The sequence below is a fragment of the Gadus chalcogrammus genome, chromosome 23, assembly GCF_026213295.1.
Source record: "Gadus chalcogrammus isolate NIFS_2021 chromosome 23, NIFS_Gcha_1.0, whole genome shotgun sequence".
Lineage (NCBI taxonomy): Eukaryota > Metazoa > Chordata > Actinopteri > Gadiformes > Gadidae > Gadus > Gadus chalcogrammus.
In genome coordinates, this window is record NC_079434.1 from 7,332,331 (window position 1) to 7,360,197 (window position 27,867).

At 43.6% G+C, this 27,867-nt stretch overlaps 1 pseudogene; it reads right to left on the reverse strand.

Moving 5' to 3' along the window:
- Positions 1–6,186: 6,186 nt before the first annotated feature.
- Positions 6,187–22,929, reverse strand: LOC130376937 (polyunsaturated fatty acid lipoxygenase ALOX15B-like; annotated as a pseudogene).
- Between the last annotated feature and the right edge of the window lie 4,938 nt (positions 22,930–27,867).

Below are 27,867 nucleotides of genomic sequence, written 5' to 3' on the forward strand. Positions count from 1 at the left end.
CCGGCGAGGAGTGAATTGCAATAATCAAGGCGGGAGGAGATGAAGGCATGGATGAGTCTTTCTGCAGCGTGAGGTGTGAGGGAGGATCTGATCTTTGCAATATTACGGAGGTGATAGAAGGAGGTTTTGACAGTGTGGCGGATGTGGGGTTCAAGGGAGAGGGTGGAATCAAAGATTACGCCAAGGTTGCGGGCCTTGGGGGAGGGGGAGACCAAGGTGCCGTCGATAGTGAGTGTGGGGGGGTTTGCGAGTTTACTGAGGGTGGATTTGGAGCCAATGAGGAGGAGTTCAGTTTTGTTGCTGTTAAGTTTCAGGAAGTTATTTTGCATCCAGAGAGTGAGTGAAGACAGGCAGGTTTCAATGTGGGAGAGGGGGGGGTTGTGGGGGGATTTGGTGCTGAGGTAAATCTGGGTGTCGTCGGCGTAGCAATGGAAGTCCATGGAGAAATGGCGGAGTAATTGACCAAGGGGGAGGAGGTAGAGGATGAAGAGGAGGGGGCCAAGTACAGAACCTTGGGGAACACCTTGTGTGACGGTGGCTGTGGCAGATGTGTGGTTGTGGAGGGAGATGAAGTGAGATCTGTCGGAGAGGTAGGAGTGAAGCCAGCTAAGTGCAGTTCCTTCGATTCCGAGGTTGCTGAGTCTGGTGAGCAGGATGGTGTGGTTTACAGTATCGAAGGCTGCACTCAGGTCAAGGAGGATGAGGAAGTTGAGGGAACCAGAGTCGGCAGAGATGAGGAGGTCATTGAGGACTTTGAGGAGAGCGGTTTCTGTGCTGTGGAGGGGGCGGAAGCCAGATTGGAGGGATTCAAAAAGGTTATTGGCGTGGAGATGGGATTGGAGTTGTGTGGTGACGATGCGTTCAAGGGTTTTGGAGAGGAAAGAGAGGTTGGAGATTGGGCGGTAGTTACTGAGGGAGGAGGGGTCGAGACCAGGTTTCTTGAGGGTGGGGGTGACAGCAGCAGATTTGAAGGCAGAGGGGACAGTTCCATGTGACAGTGAGGAGTTGAAGAGCTTAGTGAGGTAAGGGCAGAGAACGGGGAGGCAGGACTTGAGCAGGGGAGTGGGGAGGGGATCAAGGGAGCAGGTAGTAGGTTTGGAGGAGCCTATAAGTTTGGAGAGTGCAGGAGGGGTAATCAGGTCAAAGTGGGTGAGACGGCAATGGGGAGGAGGTGTTGGGAGGTCCAGAGAGATGGGTAGGGGAGAGGCCATTGAGTGTGCAGGGGGGTTATGTACAGGGAATAGTGAATGGTTGATTGCAGTGATTTTGTCGGCGAAGAACTGGAGGAATGAGTTGCAGAGATCTGGGGTGGAGGTGGAGAGGGTGCTGGTCCGCGGTTTGAGGAGGTTGCTCACTGTGGAGAAGAGGGTTCTGGGGTTTTGACAGGGGTCAGAAAAGATGGCGGAGAGGTATGCAGACTTGGCGGCGGTGAGGGCATCTTTGTAGGCAGTGAGGTGGAGTTTGTAGGCTTGATGGTGGACTGTGAGTGAGGTTTTTTTGGAGAGTCGTTCGAGTTTGCGGCCGGTTTGTTTCAATTTGCGGAGTGCAGGTGTAAACCAGGGTGAGGAGGTATTAAAGGAGACAGTTTTGGTTTTGAGGGGGGCCAGAGTGTTGAGGGAGGAAGACAGGGTAGCATTAAGGTGGTTTGTGAGCTCATCAGGTGAGATGAGGGTTGAGTCCAGAGGGAGGGTGGAGGAGAGCAGGTCAGAGAGATGGTGGGGGTCAATGGATTTTAGGTTACGGAAGGTGATTTCTCTAAGGGGGCGGGGGCGGGAGATGGGGGAGAGGATGGAGAACCGTAAAAGGTTGTGATCAGAGAGGGGAAAGGGGTATGGGCGGAGGTCGAGTACAGGGAGATTAATGGAGCAGACAAGGTCAAGGATGTGTCCTTTGTCATGGGAGGGGAAGGTGACATGTTGGGCGAGAGAGAAATTTTCCAATAAAGTGGTGAATTCAAATGAGAGCTTGCAAGTGGGGGAGTCCATGTGGATATTAAAATCTCCAAGTAACAGCAGACGTGGAGAGAGGGTTGATGCTAGTGTGAGGAGTTCAGTGAGGTCAGAGAGGAATGAGGGATTAGGTTTGGGTGGCCGGTAGATGAGGATAACTGTTGTGGCGGAGGGGGCTTTAAAAGCAATGAATTCAAAGGATGATATTACTAAAGGGAGGGTGAGTTCTTTAATCAAATAGGTATCTTTATGTATGATGGCGAGACCACCTCCACGGCGAGAGGGGCGGGGTTTGGCGATGTAGCTGAAATCAGGGGGAGATGCTTGGTTGAGGGAGAAAAATTCATTGGGTTGTTGCCAGGTTTCAGTAAGTAGAAGGAGGTCGAGGTTATTATCAAGGATGAGTTCATGTATGATGGGGGCTTTATTGGTGAGTGAACGAGTGTTGAGGAGGGCAAAGTTGACACAGCCAGAGGGGGGTGGGATCGGGGCAGGTTGGAGAGGTCTGAGGTTAGTCAGGATAGCTGTGCGGGAGGACAGAGGGGAGCTCACCTGCCTGGTGAGCTGCTGCCTAACGGCAGCGTTGAAAGGTCCGGAAGCAGCTGAGTCCTGATGACGTGGTAGGGGCGTGACGGAGCGTGCAGTTGACCGGGTGAATGGGACGCAGAGACCGTGCTGGGACAAAACAAATCTACGGCGGGAGCTCCTGTGGATGTAACGGCGACGACGTAGGAGTCCAAGTTGTTTGATGACTGAGATGGATGATGGGAGGGAGTAGTTGAACATACCAAACAGCTGTGCAGGCGAATAGGTGAGCATGATGCTGCCGGGCGAAGGGAGCAACAGCTCAGCGATAGCGGCTAGCCGCGGGCCCGGTGCACAGAGATGGATGTGTAGACCAGGATTACCCACGGCAAGACAGGAGGAGATGGACCAGGGAAAAGACTGACTGTGGGGAGACCATACAAAGTGAGGAGGATCGATGTGATCAGGTCTGACCGACAGAGCAGCCTAGCGTTAGCCGCCACTCGATAGATGAGAGAGGGGGGACCCACTAGCAGGGATCGGGAGGCGAGCGGCTGAAAGTTGTCCGGCAAGGCGATATAGGTTGTTGTTGGAACCAGATGGCTCTTTTCCCGGTGAGGCAATATTGACAGTTGGAAGACGTCAAAAAAAAAGCTAAAGCTAGATGCCTAACTACCAGCTAACAGCGTCGGTGAGGCTAAAAATCAATGTCCCGAAAAACTGGAAGGGCTCGTGACAATAGCTTGTTAAGAATGAAAAAATAAAAGTGAAAAAAAAGCACAGGAAAACTATTTTATCAGTCACAAAAATCGAAAAAAGTCGTGATCAGAGAAGCGGCAAACAAACAACGCCTGCGTCCTCTCTGGTAGCCATGACAACATGATTATTTATTATGGGCTTCATGAGGGCTAATTTAAATGTAACCTTTACAAGATGGTCAAATGTATTATAAATGGCCTATTGTTAACATGGGCTATTAACATGATTGATAAATGTGTCTCTTGTTTTCTCTGATTAATAATGTCTCTGTGTTTAGGACAATTCTGGAGAAAATAGGCCTGCAGGGGAAGGTGACTCCCCTGCAGGCAAAGAAAAAATGGGACAATTTAAAAAAATATATAAAGTATGTACATGTCATTTTAAATATCCATTATTTGTTTTAACCATGCAAGTTAACCATGCTGAAATTTGTTTTGATGCTGCTGTTGTTAACTGCCATGATTGATTTCCTCTGCCTTAGGATTGCAAGTATCCAGGGTCAGGAGAGGGGGTAGGTGGGAAACCCACTGATGCCACTTGGCCCTGGTTTGTCCTCATGGATAAGGTATTGGGACAGAGGCATTCCACCAACCCCCCTGTCCTAATTGCCTCCATCCCTGAGAACACACCAGGGCCAAGTACAGCAAGTACAGCAGTGGTGGATCAGAAGGTGGAGGACAAGGATCAGGAGGAGGAAAGACAGCGAGGGCCAAGGTCCAGAAAGAGGGACAGAGGAAGACATGTTCCAGAGTCGCTCACTATCTTCCGAAAAGGACTCAAGACTCACCTGTTCAGAGTCCACCTCAACTCTGCATAGCCACCCTCCCCCTTCTGGCCACCATTGTACACTGTGTTGTATTGTATTGTATTGTATTATAGTACTTAACTGTGTAGCAACTGCAGTAGCTGCTATCATGGCTGTAACATGGGGAATTGATCAGCCTAGCGATTGTGGTACTTGCACTTGGTTCTATGAACATCCTTTCTGTACCGACAGCGATATATTGATGCACTTCTTATGACAAATGTACTTATTGTAAGTCGCTTTGGATAAAAGCGTCTGCTAAATGCCCTAAATGTAAATGTAAAATGTAAATGTTCCAGTTAATAAAAGAGGACATGAGGCTACAAAGGGAGGTAGAGGAGTGAAGAGCCCAGGAGAGCAGGGAAAGAATGGATAGGTTTTTCTAAATTTTGGAGCTTTTGGTGGACAAATAACTTATGTTCTGTTATATTTAACACATTGTTTATTATTATTAACATATTGATTGAAACTAACTTATTTAACTAACTTTTTTGATTAACTATTTATTAAAACCCTAACTAACTTTTTTGTATTGACTAATGTATTCGTATATAACTTATAAAACATATATAACAATAAAACTATTTACAACAAAAAACATTCATGTGACTATTTACAACAATTATTATAAAAACTACTATATACAAAAACATACTGATCAATAATCATTTTTGTTGGTTTCTTTGTTCTTTTTTTCGCGCTGTCCGGTTTAACTTCTGCAGCTGGTTGCACCAGAACGTAAGGTCCCACTTTAGGCTACGTTGAACGTAAATCACCCAAACGTTCGACTTAACACTCCACAAAAAAAATAGCAGTTGCACCAAGCAGATAGTTTCAACGTAACACTAAGTTATAACTCATCTTTTACACCTCCCCTCTAGCTGGTGTAAGTTCCATACTAACGATAAAGAACCGTTAAAAGAAAAAAACGTAAAAAGATTTCAACACTAACGCAGGGTAAAGATGGCTATTCGTTTTGAGCAATGGGAAGAGGAGTTTTAATGCGATTTGCGCCGGGAACGTATTGTCCGTGACCGTATCGATCCATTTCTTTATTATGATGATGTTGAATTATATGCGCGATATATATATATGTTACGTAAGCGCAAGCGCAAGAGGCCCTTGCGCACCCCTTGTGCGACTTCTCACGTCTTGCGTGCGTCGGGCGATTTTTCTAGACTTGCGTCATTTTTTACGTAAGCTTTTATGCGAGCCGCGCAGCCTGCAAGGCTGTGATTGGTCTGCTGGTCTGGTTACTACTTCCTGTCTGGAGTATCACATTTCCTGTTTTCATACCGCCATTTTTAAAAGCCAGAAGGCAAGGACGATTTTCCATTTCGATTTTCATACAGCAAGAACATCAAGAGCCACCGACATCAAGATGAATCGACAGATAGAGAGACATGCACATTTATACAACCCCAATGATCAACAACTTCATCACCCCTGTTCCTCTGTCTGTTGCCATCATTCACTGTGTATGGGGAGAACACGATCTGGCACATAAACAAACCAACGACTCCCACAGACAAAGACGTCATTCTCGAGGTCGTCTTCAACGAAAAACTTTACTCCACATATTACTCCACCTACTGTTCTGGCGGTAAATTGCTTGGCAACACGCGCAACCTAAAAGGGAGCATGAATTGCTTTGAGTAAATTTTGCACAACAACGTAACACCAACGCTGAAGCAAGCAGCCGCCTTTAACGTTACAACTTAAATTATGGTGGTGCAACCAAAATTTAGAACACCTTTAGTGTGACACTAGCTACGTCGAGCATAGGGTTAAGGCGGACTTTACACCCGAACTTATGATCGGCTTTACGTTCTGCTGGTGCAACCGACTGCTGACACCCCATGTGAAGTTATTTAACCCGATTATTGTTATTTATATCCGAGATTATTTAATCTAACCCGATCTAAACTCTATCATGCACCCAAACACGGCGGCGTTTGGGTTTCCTACCTCGGACTCCTAAATCCAGCGCAGCCACAGGCGCGTTGAACCATTTTTGTGACACACAATGATCAAGCGTCAAGTTAGGCGCGTTATGCACGTTTTTTAACCTGAATAACCCATCAGTGTGGCCTTAGTTTAAGGAAAAGGGATATATAAATGCAATACATTGTAATCATGATCGTTTTTTATTATTTACCCTTCAAGAAGGTTGAATTCAGTATCCTTTACAACAATATCATAAGGTAGGCTTAAATTTGTAGTAGATTAAAAAAAACAAATGTGGTTTACAATGCCTCCTTCAGTTAAATGTAAAACTTGAGTTAAGTAAATATAAGTGAGGAGAGTAATAGCATCTTGATTTTACAGTATCGAACTGGAATATAAATTGACAAAATCCTTACCTGACAAAGGATGACTAAGAAATATATCAGCATTGTCAAATGATAGAAAGAAAAACATCATTGCCTTCCAGTAAACATTCTCAATTCATTGCAATTAATAATACAAAGGTTAGAGAAGAAGCATTGATTCTGAGCAATAAGCAAAGTGTTACCTCGCTGCCTTGTTGATGAAAGTACAAAACTAAAAAGATAAATCAAACAATCCAAATGTGTCTTATAATTTTGTTAAGTTAAATCGTAGCAAAGTAATGTGTAGCTCCCCCTTCCCTGAATGCATGCGCACTCCCGCAAACTGGGACACGCTTTATATCAGGGTACTTACTGGGCATGACACCTGTGGATTGTCTTGACATGTATGAAGAGCATGAGAACAATGAATCAATTAATTAAAACGAACCACTGAAGAAATGTTGAATGTGTTTGTGTTTTGGATTTAAAAGTGATGCATCATAGTGAAATTGAAAATGGTGCAGGAGATACATAAGCAGAAGTAAAGAAGCATTCACAATTGAGTGTTTCAAATGTACTACACATGCCTAATGTTACATTTTTGCAGGAACCAACAATTTCAGGGGAACAAACATTTTGCACACATTATCAGATATGTTCCTCACAGTTCTAAAAATGTAAGAATTAAATGATTCTTGAAAATACTCGGATAATTATTCATATTGCATAGTAGGAAGAAGGTAGTGTGGACAATGGAGTTTGAACCCAACCCTTCAGCTGGGAGTCCACCTCCAGGACCAGACCCTCCTGCCCCCCATAGCTCATGCTATCAGATGGCTACGCTATTCTCCAGCAACACTGGGTCCAGAAACGTGTACGGGATTTTCAGACCCAAGTTTCTGGCTTCAATCTTTGAATTTAAAAGTCCAAGCTCCCCTTTGAAGAGGTGCATCTGCTGGCGTGGGACTACTTCAGAGAAATACTCTTCAGGGTAGTGGCCAAAGGGCACCTGTTGGGATGAACACATGTCAAATACACATAATAACACACACAAACACACATTTTATGTACTTTATTTGATTCCACATTACAAGTTAATATCATTTTAGGAACCAAATGTGATGAATTATCCAACAACTATTTGACCAACAAACATCTTGTTATGGGAATGCATCATTAAGGGTACAGGAAACATCTCCTTTTCCAGATGAACATGCTCCCTATAACAGCTGATATTGAGCAGTACTTAGCTAGCTGTCTGGCCCTTCTTTTACTTAGTCCACTGATGTTAAGTCCACTGACCACCAGCCTATGCACATGGCCTAGACTGCCAAAGACAAGAACAATGAGGACACATTTATAGCCACAGCTTTCAATGGCAGATGTTAGAGGATGGTATTTCAGTTTTTTTGTACAATAGGATTCCTCCATGAACAGGTCAAAGGCACAGGCTACTTCAAAGAGTCTGACTATTTTTTCCTCTTGTGATATGCAAATGATGTCTGGTGTGTTGGGAATTCCTGAAAAGCAGTTTGTGGATGTGTTAAACCAGTGAGACTTGACAGAGGTATGTTTGTATAGTTGTTCCTGAGGAGCACAGGGGATCTGGGCAGCGATGAGGTCCACCAGTCTGTCATGTCTGGCAATATACAGTCCTTTGTAGGAACGGCAACTGTTCATGATGTGGGCTACTGACTCCAGCTGTTGTGGTGGGTCATGTAGCATGCAAAAGGGGGAATGAATAGATGGAAACCAGAGGGAGAGATTGTATTTTGTGGGGAGAACCTGTAGGCGTGCCTTCACACAGAAGATGAGTATCTCATCACTGATGGTGGCATTATTGTAAATGGCATGTGATGTGGAGTGATCTGCACAGGTGAGTTTGGCTAATTTTCCTTGAAGTTTAAGGCTGGACCAGTATTCCATATTGTGGCCCCTTTGGATGGTAAGAAGGGTTTGCCTGGATGTTGATGGTAACAGGAGGTGGGTGATGTTATTGTGTTGCAGCCTGGCTTGCACTGTGATTGATGGGTCATCCACCACTGCATCGGTGACCTCTACTGGTTGGTGGTTGGAGGTCCATTTTAGCTCGGTGCCTGTCCTCCAGCACAAATCATTCAGGTCACGCCAGTCTGATGACACACCAAATCCCTGTGCCTGGGTATCCAGCTTGCCACTGCTCTTTCTTCTGAAACCCAGGAAGTTCTCCTCACCACTGCCTGCACAAGCCACTTTGCGTTTCTTAAAGTCCAGCAGTAATGATGCTCTTGCCAGGTGTCTTACACTGTTGTCATCACAGTTTAGCATATTGACTAGATGTGACTGCCTTGCTGCTGTGTACTCCCACATACAGTTTGGAATGCCAAGCCCACCGTCATGTTTCTTCTGGAAAATAAAACATTGTGTAGAATGTGTGTTGAGGCCCAGCCATTTCCTTACAACTTGCACAGTTTTATTGTCCATTGTGCGCAGATCTTTTTGTGGGATATGAACATTCGCGAAGAGATGTTGTATTTTGGCGAAGGCTATATCTCTGATTGCTTGGACTTTCAGAGTTGCTGGGAGAGGTGAAGTGTCAATCGGGTCCAGTCTGCTAATAAACTGCTGAACCAGATTGGTCACTTGTTGGCTCCAATCTCCCGCGATGTTGAATTTATGCCCCAAGTAGGTGTAGCTTTCTTGTCTGGCATACACTCTGAGTGGCTGGCCTAAGATGGTGAGGGAAGGAGGTCGGTCAGTCTTGGCTCTATACCAGCGGTTGCCTCCGCTCCTCCTCTCCCAAAACACTGCACATTTACTCTGTTTTACTTGTAGGCCAGACCAGGAGAGGAAGCTGTCGGTGCAAGCCATCATGTTCTTTATGACTCTCTCATCACGGGAGGCAATGACCACATCGTCAGCATAGCCCTGGACTGGGTTTGGTGACAACACTTGGGGTGGGGCATGTGTGCACAACCATTTCAGCCACTGGTTGATGGCAATGATAAAGTTGACTGCACTCCATGGGCAACCAGTTTTAATTCCCACTTTCAATTTTACAGGCCGGGTGAGGTGTTTACCACAGATCACTTGCAGATAGGAATTACTGTAAACATCTTTTACTATATCACAGTAGATCTTTGGCAGGTGTATATCCTCCAGTGAATTCAACATAACCTCATGAGGCAGTGTACCAAATGCGTCCCTAAAGTCCAAGAATACCACATATAATTTGGCAGAGTCATGTTTGAAGTCATCAATCGCCGTCTTTAAAGAAAAAACATGTTCATTCATGCCTTGACGTTCAATATAGGCCTTTTGCTTACTTGATAAAGTTCCTGAGTCAACAAGCCATGGTAATATTCTGGACAGGAGGCACTTCATGAAGACTTTGTACACAGTTGGTAATAATGAGATGTCCCTCCATGTAGAGGGGTCATTGGGTACATTGTCTTTCTTTGGTATTCTGTGTATCAGTGCTCCCTTCCATGAACAGGGGACTTTACCATTAAGCAAACAGGTGTTAAATATGCTTCTCAGGGTGGGACACGACATTTGCCTGGTGGATTTTAGGGTTTCATAGGTGACACCGTCTGAACCACTTGCTGTGTTGTTGGGCAAGTTGAGTATAACTTTCTCTATCTCCTCGACTGAGAAGGCCGATGTTAGTGGCGGGGGTTCAGTAGCTGTAATGTCAATGTCATTATTCCACGGGGGCAACTCGCGCAACTTTGTTGATGGCATAGACTCGCATTTTTGTCGATAGTAATCATACACCTGCTCAGGATTACCCGACTCAGGCGGAGACGTCGGGAATATACAGTTGTTTAGGATGATATCAATTGCTTTTTTTCTGCGGTGTTGCCACAGGTAAGTAAGCTTGTTTTTGCTTACCATGTGTGGTGTTTTCAGATGTTCTTTTGTTGCCGCGGCAATCGATGGCTGTATCACATCTCGCAGAAAACGCAATTGACGCTCAATCCATTCAGCAGGGTTATCGACAGGTGTTTTTCGTGCGTTATCATCCAATGGTAGAGTCTTTAAAATCCGTATCACATATTTCAGGAGTGGTATTCCAAACTCTCGTCCATCCGTGCGCTTTGTGGAAAAAAATCCGTTTTTAAAAAAGACTCCATGAAGGATTTTAAACATCCGCGTCCATTTCCGAGGATCTCCAGCGAGGACAAAGTTTTGTTTGTCCCGTAATCTCTTTGTGTCCAGGCCTTGTCTAAACAGTCTTTCATGGTGTTGGAAATCATTCCATTCAGTATCCGTGAGTAATCTCTCGAAGTTGGTAAAATCCTGAATGTTGCATGCTGATGATCGCTGTTGTGGGGTAGGGTCTAGGACTTGCTGGCGTTGTTTGTAAATTTTACCGCTTTGTATTGCGTCTTTAAAAGCGCACTTAATGGATGTTGTTAAACACATAACAAGAAATGTAGTGATCAGAATCATGTCGGAAAAATTCTCTACTTTAACGACGGCAGTTACGACGAGTTAAACACACACACACAACCACACACACACACACACACAAATGCATAGACCAACAGAGCACATTAATTAATAAGACATTGAATATAACACATACAGAAGATAATTTTTACTCATCACACTATAAATATGACAGGGAGTAAGCCTAAGTATACATTAAATACTTGAATAAGATACTCGGGGCAATACCATATAATTAGACTGGGTAGCCCCGCCCATTCTGCCAGCAATTTGAGTTCGCCCAGCACAAGGGTCTGGAGAAGAGCAATATATTTCTTTCTGATACCTTTTGGCGGGAGCCAATCACCAAGCTCGTTTTCCACATTGCGCACTATTGGCTGGTTCAACACAATGACGATACGACAGCGAAGCGACGGCAAGAGCCAATCGCGTACAGAGTCAGTTGAACTAGGCCCGTTGATCACGCCTCTTGTGCTGAAGAAAATGACAGCAGCTTCCCCAGACAATCTGCAATCTACGATTGAGCTTGGTCAGGCAATAGCCAAACTACCATAGTATAGTCAGACCCTCCAGTATTTCGCTATGTTGCGATTTGCAACTTTAACGCAACATCAACCAATCACCGCAAATTGAGTGCGGTGTTGTAATGTTAACCAACCACCGCAGCTTTCCCGCAAATTTGACCAATCAGTGGCGTCGTCTTGAACTGACGTCAACAAACAACCTTCCGCCTCACTTGCGTGTTTACTACTACAAGCGATTCAGGCATTCAAGCAGGATGTGCGCGTCCACCGTTTCACACTTGCCAACTATGGAGGTAGATTTCTGTCTTTATGATGCAATCAAACAGAATAGGTTTGAGAGCAAAACTTTCCACACTGCAATTAAAAAATGTTTCATTGCAAGTAAAATAAATGTGAAAATATTAATGGAAATCCAAAAGTTTTGTTTGGAAATCCAAACGTTTTGTTTGCGAATCCAAAAGTTTTGTTGGCGAATCCAAAAGTTTTGCTTGCAAATCCAAAAGTTTCAAGTTTCAATCCAAGGTATATATTCTGCATACATGACAACTTACAAAATCACTGGACGGCTTGCTGAGCAGATACATTATAGACATGCCATGAACGGTGGCGTTGACATCAGGGAGAGTTTCCAGGAGGGAGCTTTCATCTGCAGTTCCCTTGGTGGTCGGCGGGGGGCGCTGTAGGGTCGCTGGAGTGTTGGGCATCCATGATCCGTAGTCAAACTAAAAATAAATCGTCCTCAGTTCACATTTTTGTCAAATTTTGGACAAATACTCAAAAGAAGTGGATCTGAAAAAAACATTAATTGCCAAGAAGGGACGAAAATAATGATTCAGCTTAGTGAAAAAATCAGACCTGGCCGTTGTTGACTGCACCGTGCTGGGCAGAACAGGTGAAGATCACCATGGTGACGAATTTCACCAGCTCAGCTACAGTGTTCAATCTTTGAGGGATTCCTGAGAATTATACATTTTTATATTAAAGAAAATGTTACTTTGATTAGTGAAGATTAGTTCTGCAGTATGCTTATTCCCAATATAATTATGTATTTCTTTCGACCACCTAACAATGAATTAATGTATTTTGCTTGAAGCTCACCAGATTCTGGCCGTGAAAGGAATCCATGTTCAAAGATCTCCAGAACCCAGGTCTGTAGCTCTGTGTCTCGCTGGACATCAGAGTCGTCTTTGTAGTAGTAGCCAAGCACTCCCTGAACAAACCTGTATGATACACGTAGAGTAGCAGTGCCGCAGAATTAAATGGCGGGAGCTACGGGGGGCTAGACTGTTTATAGCAGGTGCTAATACATTTTAATGCAACAAACAATAAAAAATAATACTACACACTACAATATGATACGAATAAACCAATCAAATCACACAACAAGCAGCAACGGTCATCATCACTTACGCAAATGTAGAATATGATTTCATAGTTTTGTTATAAGTCATTCTGATATCTTCATATCTTCATATATTATTGTGTGTGTGTGTGTGTGTGTGTGTGTGTGTGTGTGTGTGTGTTTATAAAGGCAACTATCAGAGTCGTGCTTATTATGGGGAACGAGGGTTGCAAACTCCTATAACCTGGGCTGAAGAGCTTTAGCCCCCACTAGCACCCCCCCTTGATTTTTTAAATTTGCAAAGTGTTTTGGATATTCAGTTCTTTCAACACCTCTCAGGCCCCCTTTTCGACAGACTGAACCACAGTCCACCCTGGTGATTTTTATGGACCAGTGTAGCAGCAGTGCATATATTTTCACATTGAACGAGACTCCGACATCTTTTCCCCTCGACCAGGTTTATGATACAGAACCTGGAACCGCATGCACATAGTTGATTGAGAGCCAGGGGTTACGCTCTTTCTCCTTAAGGCTCTCTGATTGGTCGGAAGGAGTGGGCCTCATTGTGAAACTTGCAAATGGAATATCTCTGCTACTGCTAATTGGCCAATGAAACTCACTCACAGTAGACCGTGTGAGAAATATTCCCCCAAATCATACCTACAATAGCTTTAACAATAGGCTACCGTTGAAACCAATACCTACAATTATTACTGTACGTCCACACCAGAAGCGAATTGAGCGACCAAATTGCCGGAAGTCATTCACTTTCTATGGGCAAGAGAGCGACCAAAGCGACCAATACCAGCGGCCAAAGTTGAGCGACCAGAGCGTCAAAAAAAAGTTGACAACTTTTTAACTTTATGCAAATTACTATGACGCGATTCAGCGGCCAAACAATGACAGCCAATCGGAATGTAGACGCTCTTCGCTTGCGTGGATCCCAGGGAACACCGGCAGGCACCTTGGTTCCTACCTACCTTTATTCACTCACTGAACAAAATGTCGGCTGAAGTATTAATCGCGGCTGTAACTGGGCACCCGGTGTTGTACGACCCAACCCTTTTTCAGTTCAGGGTTAGGGAAACGCCAAGGCTATGGCCTGGGCGGAGGTGTCACCCGTGGTTGGTTGGTCTGGTGAGTGAGTGAGTTAATGAAACGTTTGAGATTATTGTAAAATAGGCGCCATACATGCCTGCTAACCGAGATCCTAGCATACTAATCTTCCTTGCTCTGAATGGGACGATATCGTTTTCAAATATCGAAAATACGTACGTTGTGCAAAGGAATAATACGTTGTGCAAAGGAATAATGCACCCATAATAATGCAAATTAATGCACGGAACAAACGTGTCACTTCAATGCGGTTTAATTGAGGATAGACAGCTGACAAATGACCATTTAGCTTTTATCCAAAGCAACTTACAATAATTAATTTGACATAAGAGGTGAAACAATATATTGCTGTAAGTGACATATATAATGATAATGACAGCTGTGTTTTCTGTTTTGTGTTCAATAGTTAATAGTTAATTAATGAGTGCATCAAGAAATGGAAGGGTCTCAGGGACACCTACAGGAAGAATAGGAAAAAGGAAAAGGAAAGGAGGAGGAGTGGGGCAGGGGCAGGTGGAGGGAAGCCATGGAAGTATGCCCGCATAATGGCCTTCATAGATCCATTCATGGAAGACCGCCATAGCCAGACCAACATGGCAGGGCCAGTGAGTGAGAGTGAGAGTGAGGAGGACACAGACCAGGCAGCACCAGGGAGAGCAACGGTCGAGGACCAGGAGGCACCGGTAGATAATCAGGCAGCACCAGGGAGAGCACCGGTCGAGGACCAGGAGGAGCACAGGCCGCTGACCAGCTAGCACCACAGGCCGAGGAGCAGGCAGCAGAAAAGAGCAGGAGAAAGACAGGACGAGGCAGAGACCAGACTCGTGATGCTCTTGATGCGGAGAGGCTCATCACAGCTACAGAGGCTGTTAGCAATCGAGTAGTGAGTCCGAGTCCTCCAGAGGACTCTGACTCACTATTCTTTCGAAGCCTCCAAGAGGATTTAAAAAAGCTGTCTCTTAAGACTATAGAGGGTCTAAAGTTCGAAATGTACAGGATGGTGTACGAGACCAATTGTCGTGAGGTTGACATGTGGGATGAGGGGAACGGGGTGCAGCTGACAACATTGTGAGGGGTGTAATAGTAAGCTTATTACCCTCGCAGTGCTGTCAGCTGCACCTTGTTCTTCTCCCTCACATGCCATTCACACACACACACACACACACACACACACACACACACACACACACACACACACACACACACACACACACACACACACACCCACACACCAATTTTACAACTTTCTTTTGATGTTCTCTTTCACATGTACACAAGTTTGTTTCTTTGTTTGTTAAGTTCCCACCTGTGCACTTTTATCAACATTTGCTGATTTGTTAAATTGAATAAATATTTCCAAAAACAAGCTGTTGTGTTTATTATTTTAAAATCGACAATGTTATTGTAAAATATAGGCCTATGCTTTGAGGACATTAAATGACTGCAGTTTAATGACATTAAATGACAAGACGAGGGATAAATGACAAGGGATATATCTTTTGTGAACAGAAATATTCGCAGCGAAACTTTGTGAGCGTCTTTGACGCTTTGGTCGCTCCTGGTGTGGACGTACGGTTAGGCTGGCATATGTTTAGCTTTTCAAGAGCCGGTTCGATGTTCAGCGCTAACAATTCATTATTAGGCTATTATTGTACAGTAAACGTAGTACACTGGTTTATGTCTATAGTTTGACCGTTTTAATGTTCTACAAGTGTTTCTATTACCTGTTGATGATGTCCCAAATCTGGAAAGCATCGTCTCTGTAGTAGAAGTGGGGCACAGACTCCAGCCCTCTCTCCTTGATGTCATCCCGAACGCAGAGCGAGGTGTAGGTTATAGATGAATTGGCTCGTTGCAGAATCATTTGCATAGCCTCTCCACCAGAAGCGGTGAACTTGGGAAGCAATTACATTGTGACACTAACCATCAGGGTGGAAAGGATGACAAATAAATCCAAAGGTCTGGTACAATATCACAAAGACATGAACATTTTTCATAAATGTATATGAAATAAGGCATATGCTATCTCTTCATTAAAGGGGTTCTGCCATGCCTGGCTAGTTCCTAACATAAGAGAGTAGGCCTTCTACGGCTTCCTACCCTGTGGTCCAACTATTTAGCAGAGTTACTGCAGACCCCAATCTTTGTCTCAGAAGGCATATGAGGTAGTGATGATCTTTTCCTTGATTCAGTTCGTGTCGGTCAGTTCACCTAGAGGAATCGGTCAGCATCACTCAGTCGCGTTTCCGGTCGCGGTGTATCATGGAATGCACGGTTCTCAGCTCAGTCAGTCAGACTTAGCTCCTCCCTCATTCTCGTACGATCGTGCAAACGGTCATCAATTAACACGCAACATTACAACCAAGTTCCTCTCAGCTGAGGAGTGCTTCATGTTCGGAATCTAGATGTTGTTGCCCAGGCCAGTCCCTCTTCACCACTCTGCTAACTTAACACAGTGAACAGCGAGTGGGAGTCGAGTCTAGGAGAATGAACGATAGAGACTAACAAGAGAGAACTGAAAGGTTGAATAAGGTCCGTTTGTTCTTGTTAAAGAGTCGTTCCTTCAAACTGATTCGTTCACAAACGACCCATCACTAATATGAAGTGGTTCTCTCTTATACAAGTAAATAGCTGAATGCGACGGTTCCTCTTTAAGGCAACAACATGTATACACACGGTCGGCTCCCTACCTTATTGAAAAATCCACCGTCAGATATGAGTAGCTCCCGAGCTAGGAAGTTAATCTGGAGGGTGTAGCGAGTGTTTGGAACCAGGAGCTAGCCGAAAACAGGGAAACAAAATATGTTTTTTCAGATGCATCATATTGAAAGGTTTTCTATAATGCTCATTTAATTAACATTTTAGATGGAGAGTTTATGAGATTATACAAAACGATGGTCACCTTGTACAGCGGATGCACCATGGGCAGGTTACGCAGGATTGAGACAGAAAAGACTTCTGCCAGAAGATGAGTACGGAGGAGGTGGGAGTTAAGCTGGTGGACCTGGAAATCTGCACTTCTGACAAACATCTTGGCCAACAACCAGTCGTACACTGAGTCGGCAGGACAGAAGATGGGGTTGTCCTTTGATGGTTCCTGCTTCAACTATAGAAAAGGCACAGAGCTCACAGAATTAATTGAAAAAATCACTTTGATGACATTGGGAGTTCCTAAAAGTTTTCATGAAGTTACATACATCAGCCATAATTTGGGGATTGAATGAAGTGTAAATATCAACCCTTACCTGGATAGCTATGGGCAACAGCTGATCCTTTTTTTGGGTTTTGTGGAGCAGGACGAGTGGGGCCATCAGGTACTGCTGCTTGCCATTAACCTCGTTGGCTTTCAATCCATCCAAGAGTTTGTAGTCACACAGGAATATGTTTCCGTTCTGTTGGAATATAAGTTAACAACATGTTTTAAATGACTAGGATGTTTTTGTAACATATTTTACAACAATGGTGTTCCTGCAAACCTAGGCTGCTATGATAGTTCTGCCTCCGATGTGCGTGCGTTCTAGCATGGTAACTACTATTGGATGGTTGAAAATAGTAACAACAGCTTCTTCTGAAACTGAAAATTGTGTTAATTTACCGAAGCACCTTAGGGAAATAAACTAAGTGTAACAACAGCTAAGGCAGCATAGGCATGAGTAATATACTCATTCCCCGATTCCCCTGGATCCGAACATTAACCAATCACATCGGTGTATCTGATATAGGGGGGCCAGAATGGAGCTAAACAGATGACGACAGCACTGCAACGGAATCAGTCCGTTATCAGTAAATATTGCAAGGTGTCTACGGATGAACAGTTCTCTATCTGAAACGACTTTGGCCACTACAATTCAAGAGTTAGACTTGGCTTTTCCTCTAAAAGAGGAACAGAAGACGGCGCTCAAAGATTTCCTTTGCAAGAAGGACGTTTTTCTACTTTACCGACCCGATACGACAAGAGTCTAATCTATCGGTTGGCTCCGCTGGTAGCTGAGCGTATGGGGCTCTGGATACGTCACCCCTTGTATTGTTCTGATTGGTTGTAGTGTTATCCAATTGCGTGCAGCGATATTTTATCGGTCAGATTTTTTAGCTTGGGGCCGCCCCTCGAATTGGGCTATTTGCATTACTCGTTGCCAGACCCCACATATTTCTAGATGTTGGTCTGGATGTTCAGGCTACTGAAAAGCAGTGACAACATTCAAATATTTTTTGACCATTCAGCGAAAAAAAGGCAACAGGCTGACTATCATTTAGGGTGCTAGTCAATGACATGCAAATGCAGACCGAGTCTTCATCAACACGCCCACTGAAGTGGTGTGATAAATACGACTTTCTACTCCTCATTCACATGTAAGATGATTTACATTTCCTACGGAGAAATTACTACCTCAAGGGTAGTATTTCTTCGGGACATTTTCAGCGTACAAATGTCAGGATTTGTTGTTCACACATACGGCCCATCAAGAGAATAGCAAGAGAATATCAGGACTTACACGTATGTGTGAAAGCAGCCATAGTGAAATAAAGCACAGACTTGGTGGGGGAGGGGGAGTGGGAGAAGGGGCGGGTGCGAGGGCAAGATTGCGGCCGACCTGACGTGAGTGTTTAAGATGTTTTTTTATTCTTAACCAGAAGAATACGTCATTGCGCTTACAAATCTAATTTTCAAGTGTCCTGGCCAAGACAGGCAGTAGTAGCCTATACAGTCACACACAAACATTATAAAAATAAAACAACTAAAACAGTCGGCAGGGGGGGAAGGGTATCAATATCACAAGACATTTCGTGCTGCTCAAGTAGGAGAGTAATATAAATTTGAGCAAAAAAGTGTAAAGACATTGCGGGAGGCTCAAGGCGGAGAGTAGCAACAAAGTCTAGTCTTGTGGTGGACTCTATAGACATAATTCACCATACTGTGTTATTGACATGTTTTCGTTCTGTGCTATGGGACGCTGTCTTTTAAGATCGCACGACTTGTTTGTTGATATGCCGGTCGGCGCAATGTTTTAAAGATTTTTGGATGATGAAATAAACGACAAGCCGATGCGTTGTGAAATTGTCCCTCACTTCTTTATTGCAATTTCTAGAGTCTAAATGAAGAACGTCGTAGCTTGGAGTGTGTCGACGGTGGGGCCGTTATCTTGATTGTCTTGCAACTTCGGCGTCCGCAAATGTGTGTGCGCGTTTGCTTTTGTGTGCGATGTGTGTGTGTATGCGGTGTCTGTGTGTGTGTGCGGTGTGTGTGTGAGCTGCGGGCTGCCTGGCAAATGCGCACTGGACCAGGTGTGGAGGAGCAACTTGACCGACAGGTCTGCTAGTAGTATGATTATATAAAATAAAATAAAAAGGTAACGCTTAACATTAAGTGTAATTTACACATGTAATAAATGATGTATTAACCGGTTACTTTATGTACTTAATATAAATTAAGGCACTTCACATTTTTGCCTATTCCAAGCGTTCCTTACCACTAACCCTTAAAGTGTAATTCCGGCAATGAACACCAAGACCCATAAATAAGCCCTCCAGACAATTTTTTACGTTGATAATCGAGTATAGAGCTTGCCCGCAGCAATGTAACAGCCCAAATGGCTTCCATGTTATTGGCTAAGCACAGCGAACGCTTCGAGTTCAGCATTTTTTAACCGCTAATATTGCTCAAATAGCACCAAACCTCTGCACTAGCATGACTAGTCCCTACACATAAAACAAAGCATCAAGAACTTAGTTAGCATACCAGGAGTTTATTGAAAAAGGCTGTTTTCCCAAGTCTGTGCCTTACCGGTAGGTCCATGTTCCCAGGAAGTCCACACAAGTCGACTACCGGCTACCAACCATTTTAACTGAACATTCTTCCCTCTTGATACTTGTTTTAAATTTGTAGGTGTCTCTATTATATTATTTACGGTAGCCGGTAATCGATTTCCTGGAACCATGGACCTACCGGTAAGGCACAGACTTGGAAAACAGTCTTTTAAAATAAACTCCCGGTACGCTAACTAAATTGTTGATGCTTAGTTTTATGTGTAGGGACCCTAGTCGTAATACTAAAGAGGTTTGATGCTATTTTGAGAAATATTAGTGGTTAAAAAATGCTGATTTGGAATCGTTCGCTTTGCCCCTATCCAATAACATAGAAGCCATTTGGGCTGTTGCATTCCTCCGGGCAAGCCTTATACTCGATTACGAAAAAAAAGTGTCCTGGAGGGCTTAATTAATGGGTCTTCATGCCGAAAAAGACCCTGGGTTCAATTTTCCCCGGAATTACACTTTAACCTTATAACTTATTAAGTACATGTACAACCTTATTGGTTATAGTGTTACATTGGTTATTTACAGTATTTACTTGTGGAATAATGGTACTATAACAGCAAACTATAATGTAAAGTTGGAGCAACAAACGGCATCGAAAACCAAGATCGACTGTCGGATTACATTTTGTGTTGCCCAACATGCCCATATTCTATAGTTGCGTGTTGGAGCTTGTTGAGGTGTGCTGTGCAAGCAACAATGCATGTTGAGTCCTTCAAAGATCACCATTCAGGGGAATCACACACCGCATCTCTTCTGCTAGGCTCTTCCCGCTGCGGAGGAACACCATTTGATCGGTGACAGGGAAGTTTTCCGGCAACACCGAACAACGACGGATCACCATTGGGTTGACACCGTTTAGAAACTGGTAGCCAAATAGAGAATCCTTCATCCAGTTCTGCTGAACGTATTCTACAAACAGAAGGCATGGTGTGAATGCATTTACAGAGGCTTAGAACACACTTATTCAAAACATTATTTAAATAAAGCCAATCTAGATACGATTTCAGGGTTGTAAAGAGAGAGGGCGCCAAAACTAGTAATACTTGACTGTAACATCTACCCCACCCTACTTCCCTCTATGCTCTGTACCTCCATACGCTAGAGGGGTTAGCATAGCTGGTAGCGCTCTAAAATCCAAATCGTCTCACACTGAGACAGGCGGGCTTGTATCATCTCTTTGACTCATACATCGATTTGTATTGTAATTCTTGTTTAAAGTCAGAAACGTCAATGAAATCTGAGCCCAGGCTAGCTTAAGACACAGGAGATTATACTGTTTTTACCAATAGTCAATTTGCATTAACTATGCTCTTTTCTGTTCCGCCACGTTTCTTTACAAACAATGAGTGACCTTTTAAATCCCAACGGTAAACCCATACGTTAAAAGTCACACAATAAATTCTACAAAATTGTGTCACCATTTCTCAATGTTTACAGAATTACAATCGAACAGGCCCTCAAACGGTTACCATCCTACCTACAGAGCCTTCAATATCTAAATTAAAAATACATGAGCCATCAACTGAGCCATCAACTTAATGTGAATTATTCTATACCAGACAGTGCAGTTTGTTTGTGGCGGAAGACTTTGCCAATGGCATCAATGCTCGTCCACTGTTCTTTACAATCCGCTAGTCCGTCGAGTTTCAGCTCTATCAGCCTGGACCGAGAAAATACAAAAGCCTTAAGCATAGTACCACACTTATTGATTAAGCGTCGACAATTCTTTGTCTCAAATAAATAATGAACATAATAATATAAGACACAAAGAATATAAAAGAATAATAATAACAATATAAAGACAACAAAAAAACTATACCCTTGTAAAGCGGTGAATCCCAAACTCCACTGCTTTAGTGAAGGAGAAGCGGACCTCGTCAGGCAGAGTATGAACATTGTCAATCTTCATACATTGAGGAAGGTCCGCTGCATAAATGTTCCAGCTAGGGAAATAATATTATATTATACATATGATATACTCTACAAGTACAACAATACAATAATAACAATTCAGTCCTATCAAATAGAATAGTTAACCTATGGTATGGTGAGGCCTCCACACACCAAGCTAGTCCAAAGCTTGGAGCTAGTCCGATGCAGAATCTGATTGTAAAAAATGACTGCTTCTGTCACTCTTTTACAATTAGCAGGCTTATATTGCTGTCAAGGCTTTTGATTGCTACAAAAGCATTGACACTTTTGATAGAAGTTATCTGCAAACCCATAAACTGACAGTTACAATTAACATGGGCACTACCATGTGTACAACCCCTATTTGGCCATTTGAGTCCATATTAATTCATTTCCGATCTACTGCTGTGCTACCAAAGTGTTTTGTGATCTTGGTTTGCTGCTTTGTGAGCGGATCTCATATAATCTCTACATTAGGCCCACTGACTCCGCAACAAACAAATTGCATGAAGGTCAAGGTAAATGATCCAACTTCATTGCGCAAGGAAGCAATAAATATTGAAAATAAGCACGTGAATTGTGCCATTATAAATCCATTATGACTATATATTACATACCAATACTGTTCTTTTCTCAGTTTTAACTCTTTTGTTCTGCTATGGATCGCAAGAGGATCGGTGTCATCAACCACTAAACAAGCTGCAACAAAAGAAAAAAAAAACATACAAGGTACAATATGCCCAAATAGTTAACGTGTAACTTTAACGGCTGTAGGCAGCATAGATAAATATTATGCTTATTTAAAAGTGAATTCATCAAGCCATGCTTTTTTCAGGTAGGGGTTAAGGTAAGCACAAGGTAAGTTCCATGTACCTGTGGCCTCTCTGAACTGATGTACTTCATCGTCAGTGATCCAGCGATGGATGGGGAAGTAGAAGGTCTTTCCTTCAGGGGACTTGAGCTCCACCTTGGCAGGGTACCAGGAGTCTTGTGGCAGCAGAATACCAGAGCTTTTTTTCAGCTCAATCAGTACCAGTTTGCCAATGGAGCGGTCCACCTCAATTTCAAAATCCTACAGGTGGACAGGACGAGAGAGAAGTATGATATAGCAGCTTTTCATAAGTTGTAAACATTAACCTTGACATTAATTAAATGAAGTCAAATAAGCAAGGTGACAATATTTGTATTGAAATGTATTTAAAATGACAAACTTACAGAGTCTGGGTATGAGAGGAAAATACGGGAGGGTAATCCTTTGGCTCTCCCCATCTGTCCCCACTACTTTAATGGAGATATGATCAAAAGATCCCGCCCAAAGACGGTCTTCAGTCGTTAGGACCCCTTTGTATTCAGGCATCTTTCCTCTGTAGTGTTAACGTTAGAGTGGTCCACTCACATGAAGAATATTAACATGAGATAGAAGGCCGGTCTTACCTTGTTATGTAGCCCTCTAAAGTGATGCTTGGTATTTTAGATTTGCCTTCCTTTTATACTCATATTTCAACTCCACCCCTCCTGATGTAACACACCTGGGTGACGTCACACAGTTTAAACTCTTCAAATGTATCTTTTTTTATCGGAATCAAACATTTGAAAGCAATTATTCTGGCCAGCCAGAATAATGTTTTTTTTATGGGTTAAATACTTTTGTCCATTTCACATCACAAAATAAATTATTTTCACTGTTATTTATATGGAGTATCCATATAAATGACAGACAAATTTGTCATTTATTTATTACTTTTATTTTTTCAATATTCTCATTTTTTGCATCCTTATCTTAATAGCTCTCGAGGTGCCCTCTAGGCCCTGCACCCAGGGTATCAGCAACTGATTATCTGAGGGCATCTTAGGAATGGCTGCCACCTGGGCCATACTGATCAGCGGAAAGAATCAATACGTGAAATCAAGACATCAGGATGGTCTCCCGAGGCCATCTACCTTCAAAAGACATGGTTCTGTTCTATAGGGAGAAGGGACAAACAATCTGTGTGCCCTGTGAAACTGTCTCCATATAGTCGCAGTCAACTCATCTTTATCTTTTTTAAGATGACAATCAGGCAACCAAAAGAAACAGCAAGAGGATGTGATTCTCGTAAATCTTGCTTTCCCATTTCTTTGGAACGGAAGGCAGTACTGTCTGAGGTTTCTTGTTCTACAAGATTATTATCACAAATTAATGTTATTGTCTGCACTTGGAATGTGACTAACGGTTATTTTCAGGGTAAGGTGTGGATCAAAGTGTGTGAAGAAAGAGGCAGCAGGCAGCAAATTGTTTGGAAAACAAAATACTTCTACACTGAAGTCAGTATAAACTAAAACAAACAGCAAAGACTTTCCCTTTGCAAAACAAAAGTTGAGATACTTGAGATACTTCAAAACACTAACAGGGATAGTCACATCTATGGAACCACGTTCCGTCAATAATCCATAAAACAAACATTTGTGAAGGTTCAGCAGGGAGTGAGGGGAACAGATAGACTGGGTAGCCCCGCCCATTCTGCCTGCGATTTGAGTTCGCCCTGCACAATATATTCAAACAGATATTAAGCAACATGTTAGCTTACCGCACCCTTACCTTTTGAGGAATTTGACAGTGTTGTTTCCAAGGAACAAGCAAGGGAAAATTAGTTTTTCCAAGTAACCAGGGAATGAACGCCTTCTCCAATTTCTGCTTTTTACTGTAGACAGGGAGGCTGGCTCCCTGCGCTTTGCAGCCTTCCTTCTCACTACATGGAGCCTATAGTAGGGGTCACCTCTGCTTCACCATACTGCTGCTGTGCAGCCTGCCTCCTCTACATGGAGCCTAAGGGGCACTAAGGAACAGTTTAACTTTAACAGGTTGGTAATTCATAGCATAAGTAAGAATCCCCAAAGCAGCAGTTCTGGTGAAACAGAGGTGACCCCTATACTTTGATCTTATGTGACCCCATTAGATCATATCCAACCATAAGCGGTTCATGCAAATTTATGTTTTTCCTCAGAAATACCCATGTTGGTGAGTCACGTGGTCTATGCACTCATCCTCATCCTCATCGTCATCCGCTTATCCGGGGTCGGGTCGCGGGGGGAGCAGCTCAAGCAGGGGGCCCCAGACTTCCTTTTCCCGGGCCACATTGACCAGCTCTGACGGGGGGATCCCGAGGCGTTCCCAGGCCAGTGTTGAGATATAATCTCTCCACCTAGTCCTGGGTCTTCCCCGAGGTCTCCTCCCCACTGGACGTGCCTGAAACACCTCCCAAGGAAGGCGCCCAGTGGGCATCCTTACCAGATGCCCGAACCACCTCAGCTGACTCCTTTCTAAGTAAAGGAGCAGCGGCTCTAATCCGAGTTCCTCACGGATGGCTGAGCTTCTCACCCTATCCCTAAGGGAGACGCCAGCCACCCTAGCTACCACTGCACTAGACTATAAAACTCAGTGGGACTAAGTTGGCCAACTTTTTAATTGATACAAGTATGCTTTTAAGTATACTTTTAATTTAAGAGCAGTACACTTTTAGTAAACTTCGAGGACACAAGTAGAACTTAGTGTTAGTTTACTAATGATATACAGGTGGCACATTTTTTAGTTTATGAAAGTCACTTCTAAATATACTCTCAGTGAACTACTAGACTATATTATAACTCTATTCTATACTGAAAGTTAAACTTTGCTAAAGTTTTTAACAAAAATCTGCATGAAACAGCATTGGATGAAAACAGATACTCTTTTATTAATACACTATTAAATACATGTATGATGAGTTACATATACTATACTAGGAATCTCAAGCAGCTGTGTTTTTCCTTATATTATATATTTAAGCAATAGATCACGCCAGGCTGTGGTATGTGCTCATTATACCACTGTTAAGGGGAGTTGTCCGGCCCCGACGCGCAGCGGAGGGCCGGCGACCCCCTTCACAGTGGTATAATGAGCACATGCCACTGACTGAAGTGATCTATTGCTTTTATACAACGGTTACTGTTATGGCGAAACGAAAGTCATAGACACACTACATTTAAAAAGAAACAAAGAAAGCCGTTTTGTTAAAGAATTAAAAAAAGTAGTCCCTCCTGGCTGCCGCTATGCATCGACGGTCGCTATGCAACACACTTTAGCATCCCTCCGAGAGAAGGCTCCGATAGAGCCGTTCGCCGGCAATTTATCCTATGGAGCAGTTCACTCGCCGTGTGCCTAAGCTTTCGTTAGTCTCTCCATCGCCTTGCTCACGTCCCGGAGTAACAACATTTACACCCTCTCCATCATCCAACACATGTTTTACTTTGTAACTGTTTCTACTTCCAGGCGCGGAGTGATATGCAAACTTTCACAAAATGATCGGGCGTCATAGCAGTTATGTATATGCTCATTATACAACAGTTGGGAACCAATCAGATCGCTGGATTTAGGTCCCCCGTTGTATAATATATAGATATATATATAATATAAGAAAATACACAGCTGCTTGAGATTCCTAGTATCACTGTCTGACTTGATCAACCACAAGTTATGGAATGAACATAATACTATTCTTATAAACATCATATCCATATATTCATACAGCATTTTAATGCAATATAGATTTATAACCCGGGACAAGACATGGAGAAATTAAGAGTATGTGTGCTTTGATTGTTGAGGCCCAGGTATTAACCAACATGTTACCTTTTGAGGAATTTCACAATGTGTTTTTTTCCAAGGAACAAGGAAGTGAAAATGAGTTTTTCCAAGGAACCAGGGAGTGAACGCCTTTAGGGGTCACTCCCTGACATAATATATACCTGTTGTGAGGACATCCAAGCAGTGGACCAGTGAAGCGGTGGAGCACCTTCAGGCGTGTTTGGACTGCACCGACTGGGATGTGTTCAGGTCTGCCACCAACTGTCTGGACGAGTACCAAGAGGCTGTGAGTTATAACAACGACAAACCCTGGTTTACAGCCAAACTCAGGAAGCTACGGCTGCAAAAGGAGGAGGCATTTAAGAGTGGGGACAGAGAAAGGTTTATAGAGATGTTGAGCTCCCATTTAGGTACTGGGTGATGATGGGGCCCAGGAAGCGGCAGGGCTCCGCAGAGTCGACTGGGGAGCCACACAGGATGATGGGCGTGGATGGAGCTGGGTTCTTCCTGTAATCCACAATAATTTCCACTGTTTTTAAAGCGTTAAGATCCAGGTTGTTCTGGCTGCACCAGGTCACCAGATGGTCAATCTCCACCTGTAGGCGGACTCATTCACGCCAGAGATGAGCCCGATGAGCGTGGTGTCGTCCGCGAATTTCAGGAGCTTGACAGACTGATAGTACAAATTCCAGGCCCATAAGGGGCGCTGCTTCTGCTACAGAAATCCAGAAGAAAAATAAATAAGAAGAAGAGGCGAGCATGCGCATAAAGGGTGAGACTCCGCGGGCTTAACAGTCATTGGCTAGAGGGTCGAGGGGTGGGGCGATGACGTCATGTTTTACGGTTTCAGTTGTTTCAGGCGTCCACACGAATCCAAAACGAAACCGGGTAGATTTGAAAACACCTCAGAGGGTGGTTTCAGAAGTTTACGGTTTCGGTCAGCAGATTCGCCGGCTTCGCGTGGACGCAAGGCCGAACCGTACAAGACCTCTGTGGTTTCGCCATGAAATCGGCTTCGTGTGGACGGGGCCTTAATGTGTGCACCTTATTCACCAAGCCAAATTCCTGGTGGGTTTAAAACCCTTCTTGGCAATTAAATCCTTTCTGATTCTGATTCTGATGACAAATGGTTTTATTGTATAATTAAAAATCAAAACTTGCGTTATCAGTTGACATTTTAACAAACCTCATCCAATTCCCCTGCATCTACCTCATTACTATTATCCTCTGGCTGGTTGATGTTCTGGCAAGAGTTACCATGACAGTTCCACAAGCAGAAATACATTTGACTCCTTGCTTTTTACAGCAGCATCTGAGAGTGCCACAGTCACCTGCATAGTTGCAGCTGACCTACTACCTATACTAAAGGACATCCAGTGATTGACTTTGTAGCAGTAGCCAATCTCTGGTATGGAGATATGCCCGCAGAGAGTGCTGTGCTGCAGCTCCTGTAGTTGGAGGCAGTTTCTCAGGCATGATGCTCCCAGCTGCGGCCCGCTTGCTGAAGATATCAAATCTAAAGTCTTCCAAATCTTCAAATGGATTTCCGCGGAATATGATCTTGAACAGTTCACAGCCAGCTTTGATGATGTCACTTTTCTTGGCTCTGATGTCACTGAACACATCCATGGCCCGCTCTGATTTGTCAGTCTTGCAGAGCTTGCTGAGCAAAGTTGGTTTGCTAAACCCAGAAATTGCTGATACGGTATCACAGCAAGAGAAGCTATGTAGGAATATAAGGTATGACGGCACCTCTCCTGTGTGCCTCTCGAA